Below are 15,000 nucleotides of genomic sequence, written 5' to 3' on the forward strand. Positions count from 1 at the left end.
TTTTGTTTAAAGCACTATATAAATAAAGGTGATTGATTGATTGATTGAATACCAGGTGCTGTAAGCTTTTTGGACATTTTTCACTTAGTATATAATAATTTTGCCAAAAAATAGAGTCAATGCCCGATCTCTGAATATTAACAGGTTTGGGCCTGGTTAGTACATGGATGGGAGACTGCCTGGGAATACCAGGTGCTTTAATCTTTTTGGAAAATTTCACGAATTATATAATAATCTTTCATTAAAAAAAAAAAAAAAGATTCAATGCCGATCTCTGAATCTTAGCAGGTTTAGGTCTGGTTAGTACTTTGATGAGAGACTGCCTAGGAATACCAGGTGCTTTTAGCTTTTGGGTTTTCTTTCCTACTTATATAATGTACTGGCGATTAGATTGGCTGGTCTTTAAATAGCCCTCTCTTTGCAGCAGTCTTCGCTTACGGCCATACCAACCTGGCTATGCCTGATCTCGTCTGATCTCTGAAGCTAAGCAGGTTTGGGCCTGGTTAGTACTTGGATGGGAGACCGCCTGGGAATACCAGGTGCTGTAAGCTTTTTGGACATTTTTCTCTTAGTTTTTAATAATTTTGCCAAAAAATAGAGTCAATGCCCGATCTCTGAATCTTAGCAGGTTTAGGTCTGGTTAGTACTTTTATGAGAGACTGCCTAGGAATACCAGGTGCTTTAAGCTTTTGGGTTTTCTTTCCTACTTATATAATGTACTGGCGATAAGATTGGCTGGTCTTTAAATAGCCCTCTCTTTGCAGCAGACTTCGCTTACGGCCATACCAACCTGGCTATGTCCGATCTCGTCTGATCTCGGAAGCTAAGCAGGTTTGGGCCTGGTTAGTACTTGGATGGGAGACCGCCTGGGAATTCCAGGTGCTGTAAGCTTTTTGGACATTTTTCACTTAGTATATAATAATTTTGCCAAAAAATAGAGTCAGTGCCTGATCTCTGAATATTAGCAGGTTTGGGCCTGTTTAGTACATGGATGGGAGACTGCCTGGGAATATACTGCCTTTAATTATAATTTTGCATTATTGAGACACTGTTTTCCTAATGAATGTTGTTCAGTGCTTTGACGCAATGTATTTTGTTTAAAGCACTATATAAATAAAGGTGATTGATTGATTGATTGAATACCAGGTGCTGTAAGCTTTTTGGACATTTTTCACTTAGTATATAATAATTTTTCCAAAAAATAGAGTCAATGCCCGATCTCTGAATATTAGCAGGTTTGGGCCTGGTTAGTACATGGATGGGAGACTGCCTGGGAATACCAGGTGCTTTAATCTTTTTGGAAAATTTCACGAATTATATAATAATCTTTCATTAAAAAAAAAAAAAAGATTCAATGCCTGATCTCTGAATCTTAGCAGGTTTAGGTCTGGTTAGTACTTTGATGAGAGACTGCCTAGGAATACCAGGTGCTTTTAGCTTTTGGGTTTTCTTTCCTACTTATATAATGTACTGGCGATTAGATTGGCTGGTCTTTAAATAGCCCTCTCTTTGCAGCAGTCTTCGCTTACGGCCATACCAACCTGGCTATGCCTGATCTCGTCTGATCTCTGAAGCTAAGCAGGTTTGGGCCTGGTTAGTACTTGGATGGGAGACCGCCTCGGAATACCAGGTGCTGTAAGCTTTTTGGACATTTTTCTCTTAGTTTTTAATAATTTTGCCAAAAAATAGAGTCAATGCCCGATCTCTGAATCTTAGCAGGTTTAGGTCTGGTTAGTACTTTTATGAGAGACTGCCTAGGAATACCAGGTGCTTTAAGCTTTTGGGTTTTCTTTCCTACTTATATAATGTACTGGCGATAAGATTGGCTGGTCTTTAAATAGCCCTCTCTTTGCAGCAGACTTCGCTTACGGCCATACCAACCTGGCTATGTCCGATCTCGTCTGATCTCGGAAGCTAAGCAGGTTTGGGCCCGGTTAGTACTTGGATGGGAGACCGCCTGGGAATACCAGGTGCTGTAAGCTTTTTGGACATTTTTCACTTAGTTTTTAATAATTTTGCCAAAAAATAGAGTCAATGCCCGATCTCTGAATATTAGCAGGTTTGGGCCTGGTTAGTACATGGATGGGAGACTGCCTGGGAATACCAGGTGCTTTAATCTTTTTGGAAAATTTCACGAATTATATAATAATCTTTCATTAAAAAAAAAAAAAAAAGATTCAATGCCCGATCTCTGAATCTTAGCAGGTTTAGGTCTGGTTAGTACTTTGATGAGAGACTGCCTAGGAATACCAGGTGCTTTTAGCTTTTGGGTTTTCTTTCCTACTTATATAATGTACTGGCGATTAGATTGGCTGGTCTTTAAATAGCCCTCTCTTTGCAGCAGTCTTCGCTTACGGCCATACCAACCTGGCTATGCCTGATCTCGTCTGATCTCTGAAGCTAAGCAGGTTTGGGCCTGGTTAGTACTTGGATGGGAGACCGCCTGGGAATACCAGGTGCTGTAAGCTTTTTGGACATTTTTCTCTTAGTTTTTAATAATTTTGCCAAAAAATAGAGTCAATGCCCGATCTCTGAATCTTAGCAGGTTTAGGTCTGGTTAGTACTTTTATGAGAGACTGCCTAGGAATACCAGGTGCTTTAAGCTTTTGGGTTTTCTTTCCTACTTATATAATGTACTGGCGATAAGATTGGCTGTTCTTTAAATAGCCCTCTCTTTGCAGCAGACTTCGCTTACGGCCATACCAACCTGGCTATGCCCGATCTCGTCTGATCTCGGAAGCTAAGCAGGTTTGGGCCTGGTTAGTACTTGGATGGGAGCCCGCCTGGGTATACCAGGTGCTGTAAGCTTTTTGGACATTTTTCACTTAGTATATAATAATTTTGCCAAAAAATAGAGTCAATGCCCGATCTCTGAATATTAGCAGGTTTGGGCCTGGTTAGTACATGGATGGGAGACTGCCTGGGAATACCAGGTGCTTTAATGTTTTTGGAAAATTTCACGAATTATATAATAATCTTTCATTAAAAAAAAAAAAAAAAGATTCAATGCCCGATCTCTGAATCTTAGCAGGTTTAGGTCTGGTTAGTACTTTGATGAGAGACTGCCTAGGAATACCAGGTGCTTTTAGCTTTTGGGTTTTCTTTCCTACTTATATAATGTACTGGCGATTAGATTGGCTGGTCTTTAAATAGCCCTCTCTTTGCAGCAGTCTTCGCTTACGGCCATACCAACCTGGCTATGCCTGATCTCGTCTGATCTCTGAAGCTAAGCAGGTTTGGGCCTGGTTAGTACTTGGATGGGAGACCGCCTGGGAATACCAGGTGCTGTAAGCTTTTTGGACATTTTTCTCTTAGTTTTTAATAATTTTGCCAAAAAATAGAGTCAATGCCCGATCTCTGAATCTTAGCAGGTTTAGGTCTGGTTAGTACTTTTATGAGAGACTGCCTAGGAATACCAGGTGCTTTAAGCTTTTGGGTTTTCTTTCCTACTTATATAATGTACTGGCGATAAGATTGGCTGGTCTTTAAATAGCCCTCTCTTTGCAGCAGACTTCGCTTACGGCCATACCAACCTGGCTATGTCCGATCTTGTCTGATCTCGGAAGCTAAGTAGGTTTGGGCCTGGTTAGTACTTGGATGGGAGACCGCCTGGGAATTCCAGGTGCTGTAAGCTTTTTGGACATTTTTCACTTAGTATATAATAATTTTGCCAAAAAATAGAGTCAGTGCCTGATCTCTGAATATTAGCAGGTTTGGGCCTGTTTAGTACATGGATGGGAGACTGCCTGGGAATATACTGCCTTTAATTATAATTTTGCATTATTGAGACACTGTTTTCCTAATGAATGTTGTTCAGTGCTTTGACGCAATGTATTTTGTTTAAAGCACTATATAAATAAAGGTGATTGATTGATTGATTGAATACCAGGTGCTGTAAGCTTTTTGGACATTTTTCACTTAGTATATAATAATTTTGCCAAAAAAAAAGTCAATGCCCCATCTCTGAATATTTGCAGGTTTGGGCCTGGTTAGTACATGGATGGGAGACAGCCTGGGAATACCAGGTGCTTTAATCTTTTTGGAAAATTTCACGAATTATATAATAATCTTTCATTAAAAAAAAAAAAAGAGTCAATGCCCGATCTCTGAATCTTAGCAGGTTTGGGCCTGGTTAGTACTTGGATGGGAGACCGCCTGGGAATACCAGGTGCTGTAAACTTTTTGGACATTTTTCACTTAGTTTATAATAATTTTGCCAAAAAATAGAGTCAATGCCCGATCTCTGAATCTTAGCAGGTTTAGGTCTGGTTAGTTTTTTTATTAGAGACTGCCTAGGAATACCAGGTGCTTTAAGCTTTTGGGTTTTCTTTACTACTTATATAATGTACTGGCGATAAGATTGGCTGTTCTTTAAATAGCCCTCTCTTTGCAGCAGACTTCGCTTACGGCCATACCAACCTGGCTATGCCCGATCTCGTCTGATCTCGGAAGCTAAGCAGGTTTGGGCCTGGTTAGTACTTGGATGGGAGACCGCCTGGGAATTCCAGGTGCTGTAAGCTTTTTGGACATTTTTCACTTAGTATATAATAATTTTGCCAAAAAATAGAGTCAGTGCCTGATCTCTGAATATTAGCAGGTTTGGGCCTGTTTAGTACATGGATGGGAGACTGCCTGGGAATATACTGCCTTTAATTATAATTTTGCATTATTGAGACACTGTTTTCCTAATGAATGTTGTTCAGTGCTTTGACGCAATGTATTTTGTTTAAAGCACTATATAAATAAAGGTGATTGATTGATTGATTGAATACCAGGTGCTGTAAGCTTTTTGGACATTTTTCACTTAGTATATAATAATTTTGCCAAAAAAAAAGTCAATGCCCGATCTCTGAATATTTGCAGGTTTGGGCCTGGTTAGTACATGGATGGGAGACAGCCTGGGAATACCAGGTGCTTTAATCTTTTTGGAAAATTTCACGAATTATATAATAATCTTTCATTAAAAAAAAAAAAAAGAGTCAATGCCCGATCTCTGAATCTTAGCAGGTTTGGGCCTGGTTAGTACTTGGATGGGAGACCGCCTGGGAATACCAGGTGCTGTAAACTTTTTGGACATTTTTCACTTAGTTTATAATAATTTTGCCAAAAAATAGAGTCAATGCCCGATCTCTGAATCTTAGCAGGTTTAGGTCTGGTTAGTTTTTTTATTAGAGACTGCCTAGGAATACCAGGTGCTTTAAGCTTTTGGGTTTTCTTTACTACTTATATAATGTACTGGCGATAAGATTGGCTGTTCTTTAAATAGCCCTCTCTTTGCAGCAGACTTCGCTTACGGCCATACCAACCTGGCTATGCCCGATCTCGTCTGATCTCGGAAGCTAAGCAGGTTTGGGCCTGGTTAGTACTTGGATGGGAGACCGCCTGGGAATACCAGGTGCTGTAAGCTTTTTGGACATTTTTCACTTAGTATATAATAATTTTGCCAAAAAATAGAGTCAATGCCCGATCTCTGAATATTTGCAGGTTTGGGCCTGGTTAGTACATGGATGGGAGACTGCCTGGGAATACCAGGTGCTTTAATCTTTTTGGAAAATTTCACGAATTATATAATAATCTTTCATAAAAAAAAAAAAAAAGATTCAATGCCTGATCTCTGAATCTTAGCAGGTTTAGGTCTGGTTAGTACTTTGATGAGAGACTGCCTAGGAATACCAGGTGCTTTTAGCTTTTGGGTTTTCTTTCCTACTTATATAATGTACTGGCGATTAGATTGGCTGGTCTTTAAATAGCCCTCTCTTTGCAGCAGTCTTCGCTTACGGCCATACCAACCTGGCTATGCCTGATCTCGTCTGATCTCTGAAGCTAAGCAGGTTTGGGCCTGGTTAGTACTTGGATGGGAGACCGCCTGGGAATACCAGGTGCTGTAAGCTTTTTGGACATTTTTCTCTTAGTTTTTAATAATTTTGCCAAAAAATAGAGTCAATGCCCGATCTCTGAATCTTAGCAGGTTTAGGTCTGGTTAGTACTTTTATGAGAGACTGCCTAGGAATACCAGGTTCTTTAAGCTTTTGGGTTTTCTTTCCTACTTATATAATGTACTGGCGATAAGATTGGCTGGTCTTTAAATAGCCCTCTCTTTGCAGCAGACTTCGCTTACGGCCATACCAACCTGGCTATGTCTGATCTTGTCTGATCTCGGAAGCTAAGCAGGTTTGGGCCTGGTTAGTACTTGGATGGGAGACCACCTGGGAATTCCAGGTGCTGTAAGCTTTTTGGACATTTTTCACTTAGTATATAATAATTTTGCCAAAAAATAGAGTCAGTGCCTGATCTCTGAATATTAGCAGGTTTGGGCCTGTTTAGTACATGGATGGGAGACTGCCTGGGAATATACTGCCTTTAATTATAATTTTGCATTATTGAGACACTGTTTTCCTAATGAATGTTGTTCAGTGCTTTGACGCAATGTATTTTGTTTAAAGCACTATATAAATAAAGGTGATTGATTGATTGATTGAATACCAGGTGCTGTAAGCTTTTTGGACATTTTTCACTTAGTATATAATAATTTTGCCAAAAAATAGAGTCAATGCCCGATCTCTGAATATTAGCAGGTTTGGGCCTGGTTAGTACATGGATGGGAGACTGCCTGGGAATACCAGGTGCTTTAATCTTTTTGGAAAATTTCACGAATTATATAATAATCTTTCATTAAAAAAAAAAAAAAGATTCAATGCCGATCTCTGAATCTTAGCAGGTTTAGGTCTGGTTAGTACTTTGATGAGAGACTGCCTAGGAATACCAGGTGCTTTTAGCTTTTGGGTTTTCTTTCCTACTTATATAATGTACTGGCGATTAGATTGGCTGGTCTTTAAATAGCCCTCTCTTTGCAGCAGTCTTCGCTTACGGCCATACCAACCTGGCTATGCCTGATCTCGTCTGATCTCTGAAGCTAAGCAGGTTTGGGCCTGGTTAGTACTTGGATGGGAGACCGCCTGGGAATACCAGGTGCTGTAAGCTTTTTGGACATTTTTCTCTTAGTTTTTAATAATTTTGCCAAAAAATAGAGTCAATGCCCGATCTCTGAATCTTAGCAGGTTTAGGTCTGGTTAGTACTTTTATGAGAGACTGCCTAGGAATACCAGGTGCTTTAAGCTTTTGGGTTTTCTTTCCTACTTATATAATGTACTGGCGATAAGATTGGCTGGTCTTTAAATACCCCTCTCTTTGCAGCAGACTTCGCTTATGGCCATACCAACCTGGCTATGTCCGATCTTGTCTGATCTCGGAAGCTAAGCAGGTTTGGGCCTGGTTAGTACTTGGATGGGAGACCGCCTGGGAATTCCAGGTGCTGTAAGCTTTTTGGACATTTTTCACTTAGTATATAATAATTTTGCCAAAAAATAGAGTCAGTGCCTGATCTCTGAATATTAGCAGGTTTGGGCCTGTTTAGTACATGGATGGGAGACTGCCTGGGAATATACTGCCTTTAATTATAATTTTGCATTATTGAGACACTGTTTTCCTAATGAATGTTGTTCAGTGCTTTGACGCAATGTATTTTGTTTAAAGCACTATATAAATAAAGGTGATTGATTGATTGATTGAATACCAGGTGCTGTAAGCTTTTTGGACATTTTTCACTTAGTATATAATAATTTTTCCAAAAAATAGAGTCAATGCCCGATCTCTGAATATTAGCAGGTTTGGGCCTGGTTAGTACATGGATGGGAGACTGCCTGGGAATACCAGGTGCTTTAATCTTTTTGGAAAATTTCACGAATTATATAATAATCTTTCATTAAAAAAAAAAAAAAGATTCAATGCCTGATCTCTGAATCTTAGCAGGTTTAGGTCTGGTTAGTACTTTGATGAGAGACTGCCTAGGAATACCAGGTGCTTTTAGCTTTTGGGTTTTCTTTCCTACTTATATAATGTACTGGCGATTAGATTGGCTGGTCTTTAAATAGCCCTCTCTTTGCAGCAGTCTTCGCTTACGGCCATACCAACCTGGCTATGCCTGATCTCGTCTGATCTCTGAAGCTAAGCAGGTTTGGGCCTGGTTAGTACTTGGATGGGAGACCGCCTGGGAATACCAGGTGCTGTAAGCTTTTTGGACATTTTTCTCTGAGTTTTTAATAATTTTGCCAAAAAATAGAGTCAATGCCCGATCTCTGAATCTTAGCAGGTTTAGGTCTGGTTAGTACTTTTATGAGAGACTGCCTAGGAATACCAGGTGCTTTAAGCTTTTGGGTTTTCTTTCCTACTTATATAATGTACTGGCGATAAGATTGGCTGGTCTTTAAATAGCCCTCTCTTTGCAGCAGACTTCGCTTACGGCCATACCAACCTGGCTATGTCCGATCTCGTCTGATCTCTGAAGCTAAGCAGGTTTGGGCCTGGTTAGTACTTGGATGGGAGACCGCCTGGGAATACCAGGTGCTGTAAGCTTTTTGGACATTTTTCACTTAGTTTTTAATAATTTTGCCAAAAAATAGAGTCAATGCCCGATCTCTGAATCTTAGCAGGTTTAGGTCTGGTTAGTACTTTTATGAGAGACTGCCTAGGAATACCAGGTGCTTTAAGCTTTTGGGTTTTCTTTCCTACATATATAATGTACTGGCGATAAGATTGGCTGTTCTTTAAATAGCCCTCTCTTTGCAGCAGACTTCGCTTACGGCCATACCAACCTGGCTATGGCCGATCTCGTCTGATCTCGGAAGCTAAGCAGGTTTGGGCCTGGTTAGTACTTGGATGGGAGCCCGCCTGGGTATACCAGGTGCTGTAAGCTTTTTGGACATTTTTCACTTAGTATATAATAATTTTGCCAAAAAATATAGTCAATGCCCGATCTCTGAATATTAGCAGGTTTGGGCCTGGTTAGTACATGGATGGGAGACTGCCTGGGAATACCAGGTGCTTTAATCTTTTTGGAAAATTTCACGAATTATATAATAATCTTTCATTAAAAAAAAAAAAAAGATTCAATGCCCGATCTCTGAATCTTAGCAGGTTTAGGTCTGGTTAGTACTTTGATGAGAGACTGCCTAGGAATACCAGGTGCTTTTAGCTTTTGGGTTTTCTTTCCTACTTATATAATGTACTGGCGATTAGATTGGCTGGTCTTTAAATAGCCCTCTCTTTGCAGCAGTCTTCGCTTACGGCCATACCAACCTGGCTATGCCTGATCTCGTCTGATCTCTGAAGCTAAGCAGGTTTGGGCCTGGTTAGTACTTGGATGGGAGACCGCCTGGGAATACCAGGTGTTGTAAGCTTTTTGGACATTTTTCTCTTAGTTTTTAATAATTTTGCCAAAAAATAGAGTCAATGCCCGATCTCTGAATCTTAGCAGGTTTAGGTCTGGTTAGTACTTTTATGAGAGACTGCCTGGGAATACCAGGTGCTTTAAGCTTTTGGGTTTTCTTTCCTACTTATATAATGTACTGGCGATAAGATTGGCTGGTCTTTAAATAGCCCTCTCTTTGCAGCAGACTTCGCTTACGGCCATACCAACCTGGCTATGTCCGATCTTGTCTGATCTCGGAAGCTAAGCAGGTTTGGGCCTGGTTAGTACTTGGATGGGAGACCGCCTGGGAATTCCAGGTGCTGTAAGCTTTTTGGACATTTTTCACTTAGTATATAATAATTTTGCCAAAAAATAGAGTCAGTGCCTGATCTCTGAATATTAGCAGGTTTGGGCCTGTTTAGTACATGGATGGGAGACTGCCTGGGAATATACTGCCTTTAATTATAATTTTGCATTATTGAGACACTGTTTTCCTAATGAATGTTGTTCAGTGCTTTGACGCAATGTATTTTGTTTAAAGCACTATATAAATAAAGGTGATTGATTGATTGATTGAATACCAGGTGCTGTAAGCTTTTTGGACATTTTTCACTTAGTATATAATAATTTTGCCAAAAAAAAAGTCAATGCCCGATCTCTGAATATTTGCAGGTTTGGGCCTGGTTAGTACATGGATGGGAGACAGCCTGGGAATACCAGGTGCTTTAATCTTTTTGGAAAATTTCACGAATTATATAATAATCTTTCATTAAAAAAAAAAAAAAAGAGTCAATGCCCGATCTCTGAATCTTAGCAGGTTTAGGTCTGGTTAGTACTTTGATGAGAGACTGCCTAGGAATACCAGGTGCTTTAAGCTTTTGGGCTTCCTTTCCTACTTATATAATGTACTGGCGATAAGATTGGCTGGTCTTTAAATAGCCCTCTCTTTGCAACAGACTTCGCTTACGGCCATACCAACCTGGCTATGCCCGATCTTGTCCGATCTCGGAAGCTAAGCAGGTTTGGGCCTGGTTAGTACTTGGATGGGAGACCGCCTGGGAATACCAGGTGCTGTAAACTATTTGGACATTTTTCACTTAGTTTATAATAATTTTGCCAAAAAATAGAGTCAATGCCCGATCTCTGAATCTTAGCAGGTTTAGGTCTGGTTAGTTTTTTTATTAGAGACTGCCTAGGAATACCAGGTGCTTTAAGCTTTTGGGTTTTCTTTACTACTTATATAATGTACTGGCGATAAGATTGGCTGTTCTTTAAATAGCCCTCTCTTTGCAGCAGACTTCGCTTACGGCCATACCAACCTGGCTATGCCCGAACTCGTCTGATCTCGGAAGCTAAGCAGGTTTGGGCCTGGTTAGTACTTGGATGGGAGACCGCCTGGGTATACCAGGTGCTGTAAGCTTTTTGGACATTTTTCACTTAGTATATAATAATTTTGCCAAAAAATAGAGTCAATGCCCGATCTCTGAATATTAGCAGGTTTGGGCCTGGTTAGTACATGGATGGGAGACTGCCTGGGAATACCAGGTGCTTTAATCTTTTTGGAAAATTTCACGAATTATATAATAATCTTTCATTAAAAAAAAAAAAAAAGATTCAATGCCCGATCTCTGAATCTTAGCAGGTTTAGGTCTGGTTAGTACTTTGATGAGAGACTGCCTAGGAATACCAGGTGCTTTAAGCTTTTGGGTTTTCTTTCCTACTTATATAATGTACTGGCGATAAGATTGGCTGTTCTTTAAATAGCCCTCTCTTTGCAGCAGACTTCGCTTACGGCCATACCAACCTGGCTATGCCCGATCTCGTCTGATCTCGGAAGCTAAGCAGGTTTGGGCCTGGTTAGTACTTGGATGGGAGCCCGCCTGGGTATACCAGGTGCTGTAAGCTTTTTGGACATTTTTCACTTAGTATATAATAATTTTTCCAAAAAATAGAGTCAATGCCCGATCTCTGAATATTAGCAGGTTTGGGCCTGGTTAGTACATGGATGGGAGACTGCCTGGGAATACCAGGTGCTTTAATCTTTTTGGAAAATTTCACGAATTATATAATAATCTTTCATTAAAAAAAAAAAAAAGATTCAATGCCTGATCTCTGAATCTTAGCAGGTTTAGGTCTGGTTAGTACTTTGATGAGAGACTGCCTAGGAATACCAGGTGCTTTTAGCTTTTGGGTTTTCTTTCCTACTTATATAATGTACTGGCGATTAGATTGGCTGGTCTTTAAATAGCCCTCTCTTTGCAGCAGTCTTCGCTTACGGCCATACCAACCTGGCTATGCCTGATCTCGTCTGATCTCTGAAGCTAAGCAGGTTTGGGCCTGGTTAGTACTTGGATGGGAGACCGCCTGGGAATACCAGGTGCTGTAAGCTTTTTGGACATTTTTCTCTTAGTTTTTAATAATTTTGCCAAAAAATAGAGTCAATGCCCGATCTCTGAATCTTAGCAGGTTTAGGTCTGGTTAGTACTTTTATGAGAGACTGCCTAGGAATACCAGGTGCTTTAAGCTTTTGGGTTTTCTTTCCTACTTATATAATGTACTGGCGATAAGATTGGCTGGTCTTTAAATAGCCCTCTCTTTGCAGCAGACTTCGCTTACGGCCATACCAACCTGGCTATGTCCGATCTCGTCTGATCTCTGAAGCTAAGCAGGTTTGGGCCTGGTTAGTACTTGGATGGGAGACCGCCTGGGAATACCAGGTGCTGTAAGCTTTTTGGACATTTTTCACTTAGTTTTTAATAATTTTGCCAAAAAATAGAGTCAATGCCCGATCTCTGAATCTTAGCAGGTTTAGGTCTGGTTAGTACTTTTATGAGAGACTGCCTAGGAATACCAGGTGCTTTAAGCTTTTGGGTTTTCTTTCCTACTTATATAATGTACTGGCGATAAGATTGGCTGTTCTTTAAATAGCCCTCTCTTTGCAGCAGACTTCGCTTACGGCCATACCAACCTGGCTATGGCCGATCTCGTCTGATCTCGGAAGCTAAGCAGGTTTGGGCCTGGTTAGTACTTGGATGGGAGCCCGCCTGGGTATACCAGGTGCTGTAAGCTTTTTGGACATTTTTCACTTAGTATATAATAATTTTGCCAAAAAATATAGTCAATGCCCGATCTCTGAATATTAGCAGGTTTGGGCCTGGTTAGTACATGGATGGGAGACTGCCTGGGAATACCAGGTGCTTTAATCTTTTTGGAAAATTTCACGAATTATATAATAATCTTTCATTAAAAAAAAAAAAAAAGATTCAATGCCCGATCTCTGAATCTTAGCAGGTTTAGGTCTGGTTAGTACTTTGATGAGAGACTGCCTAGGAATACCAGGTGCTTTTAGCTTTTGGGTTTTCTTTCCTACTTATATAATGTACTGGCGATTAGATTGGCTGGTCTTTAAATAGCCCTCTCTTTGCAGCAGTCTTCGCTTACGGCCATACCAACCTGGCTATGCCTGATCTCGTCTGATCTCTGAAGCTAAGCAGGTTTGGGCCTGGTTAGTACTTGGATGGGAGACCGCCTGGGAATACCAGGTGTTGTAAGCTTTTTGGACATTTTTCTCTTAGTTTTTAATAATTTTGCCAAAAAATAGAGTCAATGCCCGATCTCTGAATCTTAGCAGGTTTAGGTCTGGTTAGTACTTTTATGAGAGACTGCCTGGGAATACCAGGTGCTTTAAGCTTTTGGGTTTTCTTTCCTACTTATATAATGTACTGGCGATAAGATTGGCTGGTCTTTAAATAGCCCTCTCTTTGCAGCAGACTTCGCTTACGGCCATACCAACCTGGCTATGTCCGATCTTGTCTGATCTCGGAAGCTAAGCAGGTTTGGGCCTGGTTAGTACTTGGATGGGAGACCGCCTGGGAATTCCAGGTGCTGTAAGCTTTTTGGACATTTTTCACTTAGTATATAATAATTTTGCCAAAAAATAGAGTCAGTGCCTGATCTCTGAATATTAGCAGGTTTGGGCCTGTTTAGTACATGGATGGGAGACTGCCTGGGAATATACTGCCTTTAATTATAATTTTGCATTATTGAGACACTGTTTTCCTAATGAATGTTGTTCAGTGCTTTGACGCAATGTATTTTGTTTAAAGCACTATATAAATAAAGGTGATTGATTGATTGATTGAATACCAGGTGCTGTAAGCTTTTTGGACATTTTTCACTTAGTATATAATAATTTTGCCAAAAAAAAAGTCAATGCCCGATCTCTGAATATTTGCAGGTTTGGGCCTGGTTAGTACATGGATGGGAGACAGCCTGGGAATACCAGGTGCTTTAATCTTTTTGGAAAATTTCACGAATTATATAATAATCTTTCATAAAAAAAAAAAAAAAGAGTCAATGCCCGATCTCTGAATCTTAGCAGGTTTAGGTCTGGTTAGTACTTTGATGAGAGACTGCCTAGGAATACCAGGTGCTTTAAGCTTTTGGGCTTCCTTTCCTACTTATATAATGTACTGGCGATAAGATTGGCTGGTCTTTAAATAGCCCTCTCTTTGCAACAGACTTCGCTTACGGCCATACCAACCTGGCTATGCCCGATCTTGTCCGATCTCGGAAGCTAAGCAGGTTTGGGCCTGGTTAGTACTTGGATGGGAGACCGCCTGGGAATACCAGGTGCTGTAAACTATTTGGACATTTTTCACTTAGTTTATAATAATTTTGCCAAAAAATAGAGTCAATGCCCGATCTCTGAATCTTAGCAGGTTTAGGTCTGGTTAGTTTTTTTATTAGAGACTGCCTAGGAATACCAGGTGCTTTAAGCTTTTGGGTTTTCTTTACTACTTATATAATGTACTGGCGATAAGATTGGCTGTTCTTTAAATAGCCCTCTCTTTGCAGCAGACTTCGCTTACGGCCATACCAACCTGGCTATGCCCGAACTCGTCTGATCTCGGAAGCTAAGCAGGTTTGGGCCTGGTTAGTACTTGGATGGGAGCCCGCCTGGGTATACCAGGTGCTGTAAGCTTTTTGGACATTTTTCACTTAGTATATAATAATTTTGCCAAAAAATAGAGTCAATGCCCGATCTCTGAATATTAGCAGGTTTGGGCCTGGTTAGTACATGGATGGGAGACTGCCTGGGAATACCAGGTGCTTTAATCTTTTTGGAAAATTTCACGAATTATATAATAATCTTTCATTAAAAAAAAAAAAAAGATTCAATGCCCGATCTCTGAATCTTAGCAGGTTTAGGTCTGGTTAGTACTTTGATGAGAGACTGCCTAGGAATACCAGGTGCTTTAAGCTTTTGGGTTTTCTTTCCTACTTATATAATGTACTGGCGATAAGATTGGCTGTTCTTTAAATAGCCCTCTCTTTGCAGCAGACTTCGCTTACGGCCATACCAACCTGGCTATGCCCGATCTCGTCTGATCTCGGAAGCTAAGCAGGTTTGGGCCTGGTTAGTACTTGGATGGGAGCCCGCCTGGGTATACCAGGTGCTGTAAGCTTTTTGGACATTTTTCACTTAGTATATAATAATTTTGCCAAAAAATAGAGTCAATGCCCGATCTCTGAATATTAGCAGGTTTGGGCCTGGTTAGTACATGGATGGGAGACTGCCTGGGAATACCAGGTGCTTTAATCTTTTTGGAAAATTTCACGAATTATATAATAATCTTTCATTAAACAAAAAAAAAAAGATTCAATGCCCGATCTCTGAATCTTAGCAGGTTTAGGTCTGGTTAGTACTTTGATGAGAGACTGCCTAGGAATACCAGGTGCTTTTAGCTTTT

General features: G+C 40.3%; 30 non-coding genes across 30 annotated transcripts; all 30 read left to right on the plus strand.

The window, feature by feature from the left end:
• Window positions 1-432: 432 nt before the first annotated feature.
• LOC127997747 (5S ribosomal RNA) lies at window positions 433-551 on the plus strand. The gene has a single exon (XR_008170607.1). It is a non-coding gene; the product is annotated as a 5S ribosomal RNA (ribosomal RNA).
• Window positions 552-772: 221 nt separating this feature from the next.
• On the plus strand, window positions 773-891 carry LOC127997655 (5S ribosomal RNA). The gene has a single exon (XR_008170518.1). It is a non-coding gene; the product is annotated as a 5S ribosomal RNA (ribosomal RNA).
• A 632-nt stretch (window positions 892-1,523) lies between these two features.
• LOC128002657 (5S ribosomal RNA) lies at window positions 1,524-1,642 on the plus strand. The gene has a single exon (XR_008175401.1). It is a non-coding gene; the product is annotated as a 5S ribosomal RNA (ribosomal RNA).
• Window positions 1,643-1,863: 221 nt separating this feature from the next.
• Window positions 1,864-1,982, plus strand: LOC127998361 (5S ribosomal RNA). The gene has a single exon (XR_008171203.1). It is a non-coding gene; the product is annotated as a 5S ribosomal RNA (ribosomal RNA).
• A 367-nt stretch (window positions 1,983-2,349) lies between these two features.
• Window positions 2,350-2,468, plus strand: LOC127997748 (5S ribosomal RNA). The gene has a single exon (XR_008170608.1). It is a non-coding gene; the product is annotated as a 5S ribosomal RNA (ribosomal RNA).
• Window positions 2,469-2,689: 221 nt separating this feature from the next.
• Window positions 2,690-2,808, plus strand: LOC128002734 (5S ribosomal RNA). Its single transcript, XR_008175475.1, has one exon. It is a non-coding gene; the product is annotated as a 5S ribosomal RNA (ribosomal RNA).
• Window positions 2,809-3,175: 367 nt separating this feature from the next.
• LOC127997749 (5S ribosomal RNA) lies at window positions 3,176-3,294 on the plus strand. The gene has a single exon (XR_008170609.1). It is a non-coding gene; the product is annotated as a 5S ribosomal RNA (ribosomal RNA).
• Window positions 3,295-3,515: 221 nt separating this feature from the next.
• Window positions 3,516-3,634, plus strand: LOC128004625 (5S ribosomal RNA). Its single transcript, XR_008177311.1, has one exon. It is a non-coding gene; the product is annotated as a 5S ribosomal RNA (ribosomal RNA).
• A 767-nt stretch (window positions 3,635-4,401) lies between these two features.
• LOC127988772 (5S ribosomal RNA) lies at window positions 4,402-4,520 on the plus strand. Its single transcript, XR_008161929.1, has one exon. It is a non-coding gene; the product is annotated as a 5S ribosomal RNA (ribosomal RNA).
• A 768-nt stretch (window positions 4,521-5,288) lies between these two features.
• LOC127995589 (5S ribosomal RNA) lies at window positions 5,289-5,407 on the plus strand. The gene has a single exon (XR_008168531.1). It is a non-coding gene; the product is annotated as a 5S ribosomal RNA (ribosomal RNA).
• A 365-nt stretch (window positions 5,408-5,772) lies between these two features.
• LOC127997750 (5S ribosomal RNA) lies at window positions 5,773-5,891 on the plus strand. The gene has a single exon (XR_008170610.1). It is a non-coding gene; the product is annotated as a 5S ribosomal RNA (ribosomal RNA).
• A 221-nt stretch (window positions 5,892-6,112) lies between these two features.
• LOC128004410 (5S ribosomal RNA) lies at window positions 6,113-6,231 on the plus strand. Its single transcript, XR_008177101.1, has one exon. It is a non-coding gene; the product is annotated as a 5S ribosomal RNA (ribosomal RNA).
• A 631-nt stretch (window positions 6,232-6,862) lies between these two features.
• Window positions 6,863-6,981, plus strand: LOC127997751 (5S ribosomal RNA). The gene has a single exon (XR_008170611.1). It is a non-coding gene; the product is annotated as a 5S ribosomal RNA (ribosomal RNA).
• A 221-nt stretch (window positions 6,982-7,202) lies between these two features.
• Window positions 7,203-7,321, plus strand: LOC128003824 (5S ribosomal RNA). The gene has a single exon (XR_008176538.1). It is a non-coding gene; the product is annotated as a 5S ribosomal RNA (ribosomal RNA).
• A 632-nt stretch (window positions 7,322-7,953) lies between these two features.
• Window positions 7,954-8,072, plus strand: LOC127997752 (5S ribosomal RNA). The gene has a single exon (XR_008170612.1). It is a non-coding gene; the product is annotated as a 5S ribosomal RNA (ribosomal RNA).
• Window positions 8,073-8,293: 221 nt separating this feature from the next.
• Window positions 8,294-8,412, plus strand: LOC128003287 (5S ribosomal RNA). The gene has a single exon (XR_008176012.1). It is a non-coding gene; the product is annotated as a 5S ribosomal RNA (ribosomal RNA).
• Window positions 8,413-8,633: 221 nt separating this feature from the next.
• LOC128005122 (5S ribosomal RNA) lies at window positions 8,634-8,752 on the plus strand. Its single transcript, XR_008177785.1, has one exon. It is a non-coding gene; the product is annotated as a 5S ribosomal RNA (ribosomal RNA).
• Window positions 8,753-9,117: 365 nt separating this feature from the next.
• LOC128000945 (5S ribosomal RNA) lies at window positions 9,118-9,236 on the plus strand. The gene has a single exon (XR_008173716.1). It is a non-coding gene; the product is annotated as a 5S ribosomal RNA (ribosomal RNA).
• A 221-nt stretch (window positions 9,237-9,457) lies between these two features.
• LOC128003104 (5S ribosomal RNA) lies at window positions 9,458-9,576 on the plus strand. Its single transcript, XR_008175836.1, has one exon. It is a non-coding gene; the product is annotated as a 5S ribosomal RNA (ribosomal RNA).
• Window positions 9,577-10,208: 632 nt separating this feature from the next.
• LOC128001425 (5S ribosomal RNA) lies at window positions 10,209-10,327 on the plus strand. Its single transcript, XR_008174194.1, has one exon. It is a non-coding gene; the product is annotated as a 5S ribosomal RNA (ribosomal RNA).
• Window positions 10,328-10,548: 221 nt separating this feature from the next.
• Window positions 10,549-10,667, plus strand: LOC128002857 (5S ribosomal RNA). The gene has a single exon (XR_008175593.1). It is a non-coding gene; the product is annotated as a 5S ribosomal RNA (ribosomal RNA).
• A 366-nt stretch (window positions 10,668-11,033) lies between these two features.
• LOC128002735 (5S ribosomal RNA) lies at window positions 11,034-11,152 on the plus strand. The gene has a single exon (XR_008175476.1). It is a non-coding gene; the product is annotated as a 5S ribosomal RNA (ribosomal RNA).
• Window positions 11,153-11,517: 365 nt separating this feature from the next.
• LOC127997753 (5S ribosomal RNA) lies at window positions 11,518-11,636 on the plus strand. Its single transcript, XR_008170613.1, has one exon. It is a non-coding gene; the product is annotated as a 5S ribosomal RNA (ribosomal RNA).
• A 221-nt stretch (window positions 11,637-11,857) lies between these two features.
• LOC128003288 (5S ribosomal RNA) lies at window positions 11,858-11,976 on the plus strand. Its single transcript, XR_008176013.1, has one exon. It is a non-coding gene; the product is annotated as a 5S ribosomal RNA (ribosomal RNA).
• Window positions 11,977-12,197: 221 nt separating this feature from the next.
• On the plus strand, window positions 12,198-12,316 carry LOC128005123 (5S ribosomal RNA). The gene has a single exon (XR_008177786.1). It is a non-coding gene; the product is annotated as a 5S ribosomal RNA (ribosomal RNA).
• Window positions 12,317-12,682: 366 nt separating this feature from the next.
• Window positions 12,683-12,801, plus strand: LOC128000946 (5S ribosomal RNA). Its single transcript, XR_008173717.1, has one exon. It is a non-coding gene; the product is annotated as a 5S ribosomal RNA (ribosomal RNA).
• Window positions 12,802-13,022: 221 nt separating this feature from the next.
• On the plus strand, window positions 13,023-13,141 carry LOC128003105 (5S ribosomal RNA). The gene has a single exon (XR_008175837.1). It is a non-coding gene; the product is annotated as a 5S ribosomal RNA (ribosomal RNA).
• Window positions 13,142-13,772: 631 nt separating this feature from the next.
• Window positions 13,773-13,891, plus strand: LOC128001426 (5S ribosomal RNA). Its single transcript, XR_008174195.1, has one exon. It is a non-coding gene; the product is annotated as a 5S ribosomal RNA (ribosomal RNA).
• Window positions 13,892-14,112: 221 nt separating this feature from the next.
• On the plus strand, window positions 14,113-14,231 carry LOC128004460 (5S ribosomal RNA). The gene has a single exon (XR_008177149.1). It is a non-coding gene; the product is annotated as a 5S ribosomal RNA (ribosomal RNA).
• Window positions 14,232-14,596: 365 nt separating this feature from the next.
• On the plus strand, window positions 14,597-14,715 carry LOC128002737 (5S ribosomal RNA). Its single transcript, XR_008175478.1, has one exon. It is a non-coding gene; the product is annotated as a 5S ribosomal RNA (ribosomal RNA).
• Window positions 14,716-15,000: the final 285 nt, after the last annotated feature.

This window comes from Carassius gibelio, chromosome B22, assembly GCF_023724105.1.
Source record: "Carassius gibelio isolate Cgi1373 ecotype wild population from Czech Republic chromosome B22, carGib1.2-hapl.c, whole genome shotgun sequence".
NCBI classification, from domain to species: domain Eukaryota; kingdom Metazoa; phylum Chordata; class Actinopteri; order Cypriniformes; family Cyprinidae; genus Carassius; species Carassius gibelio.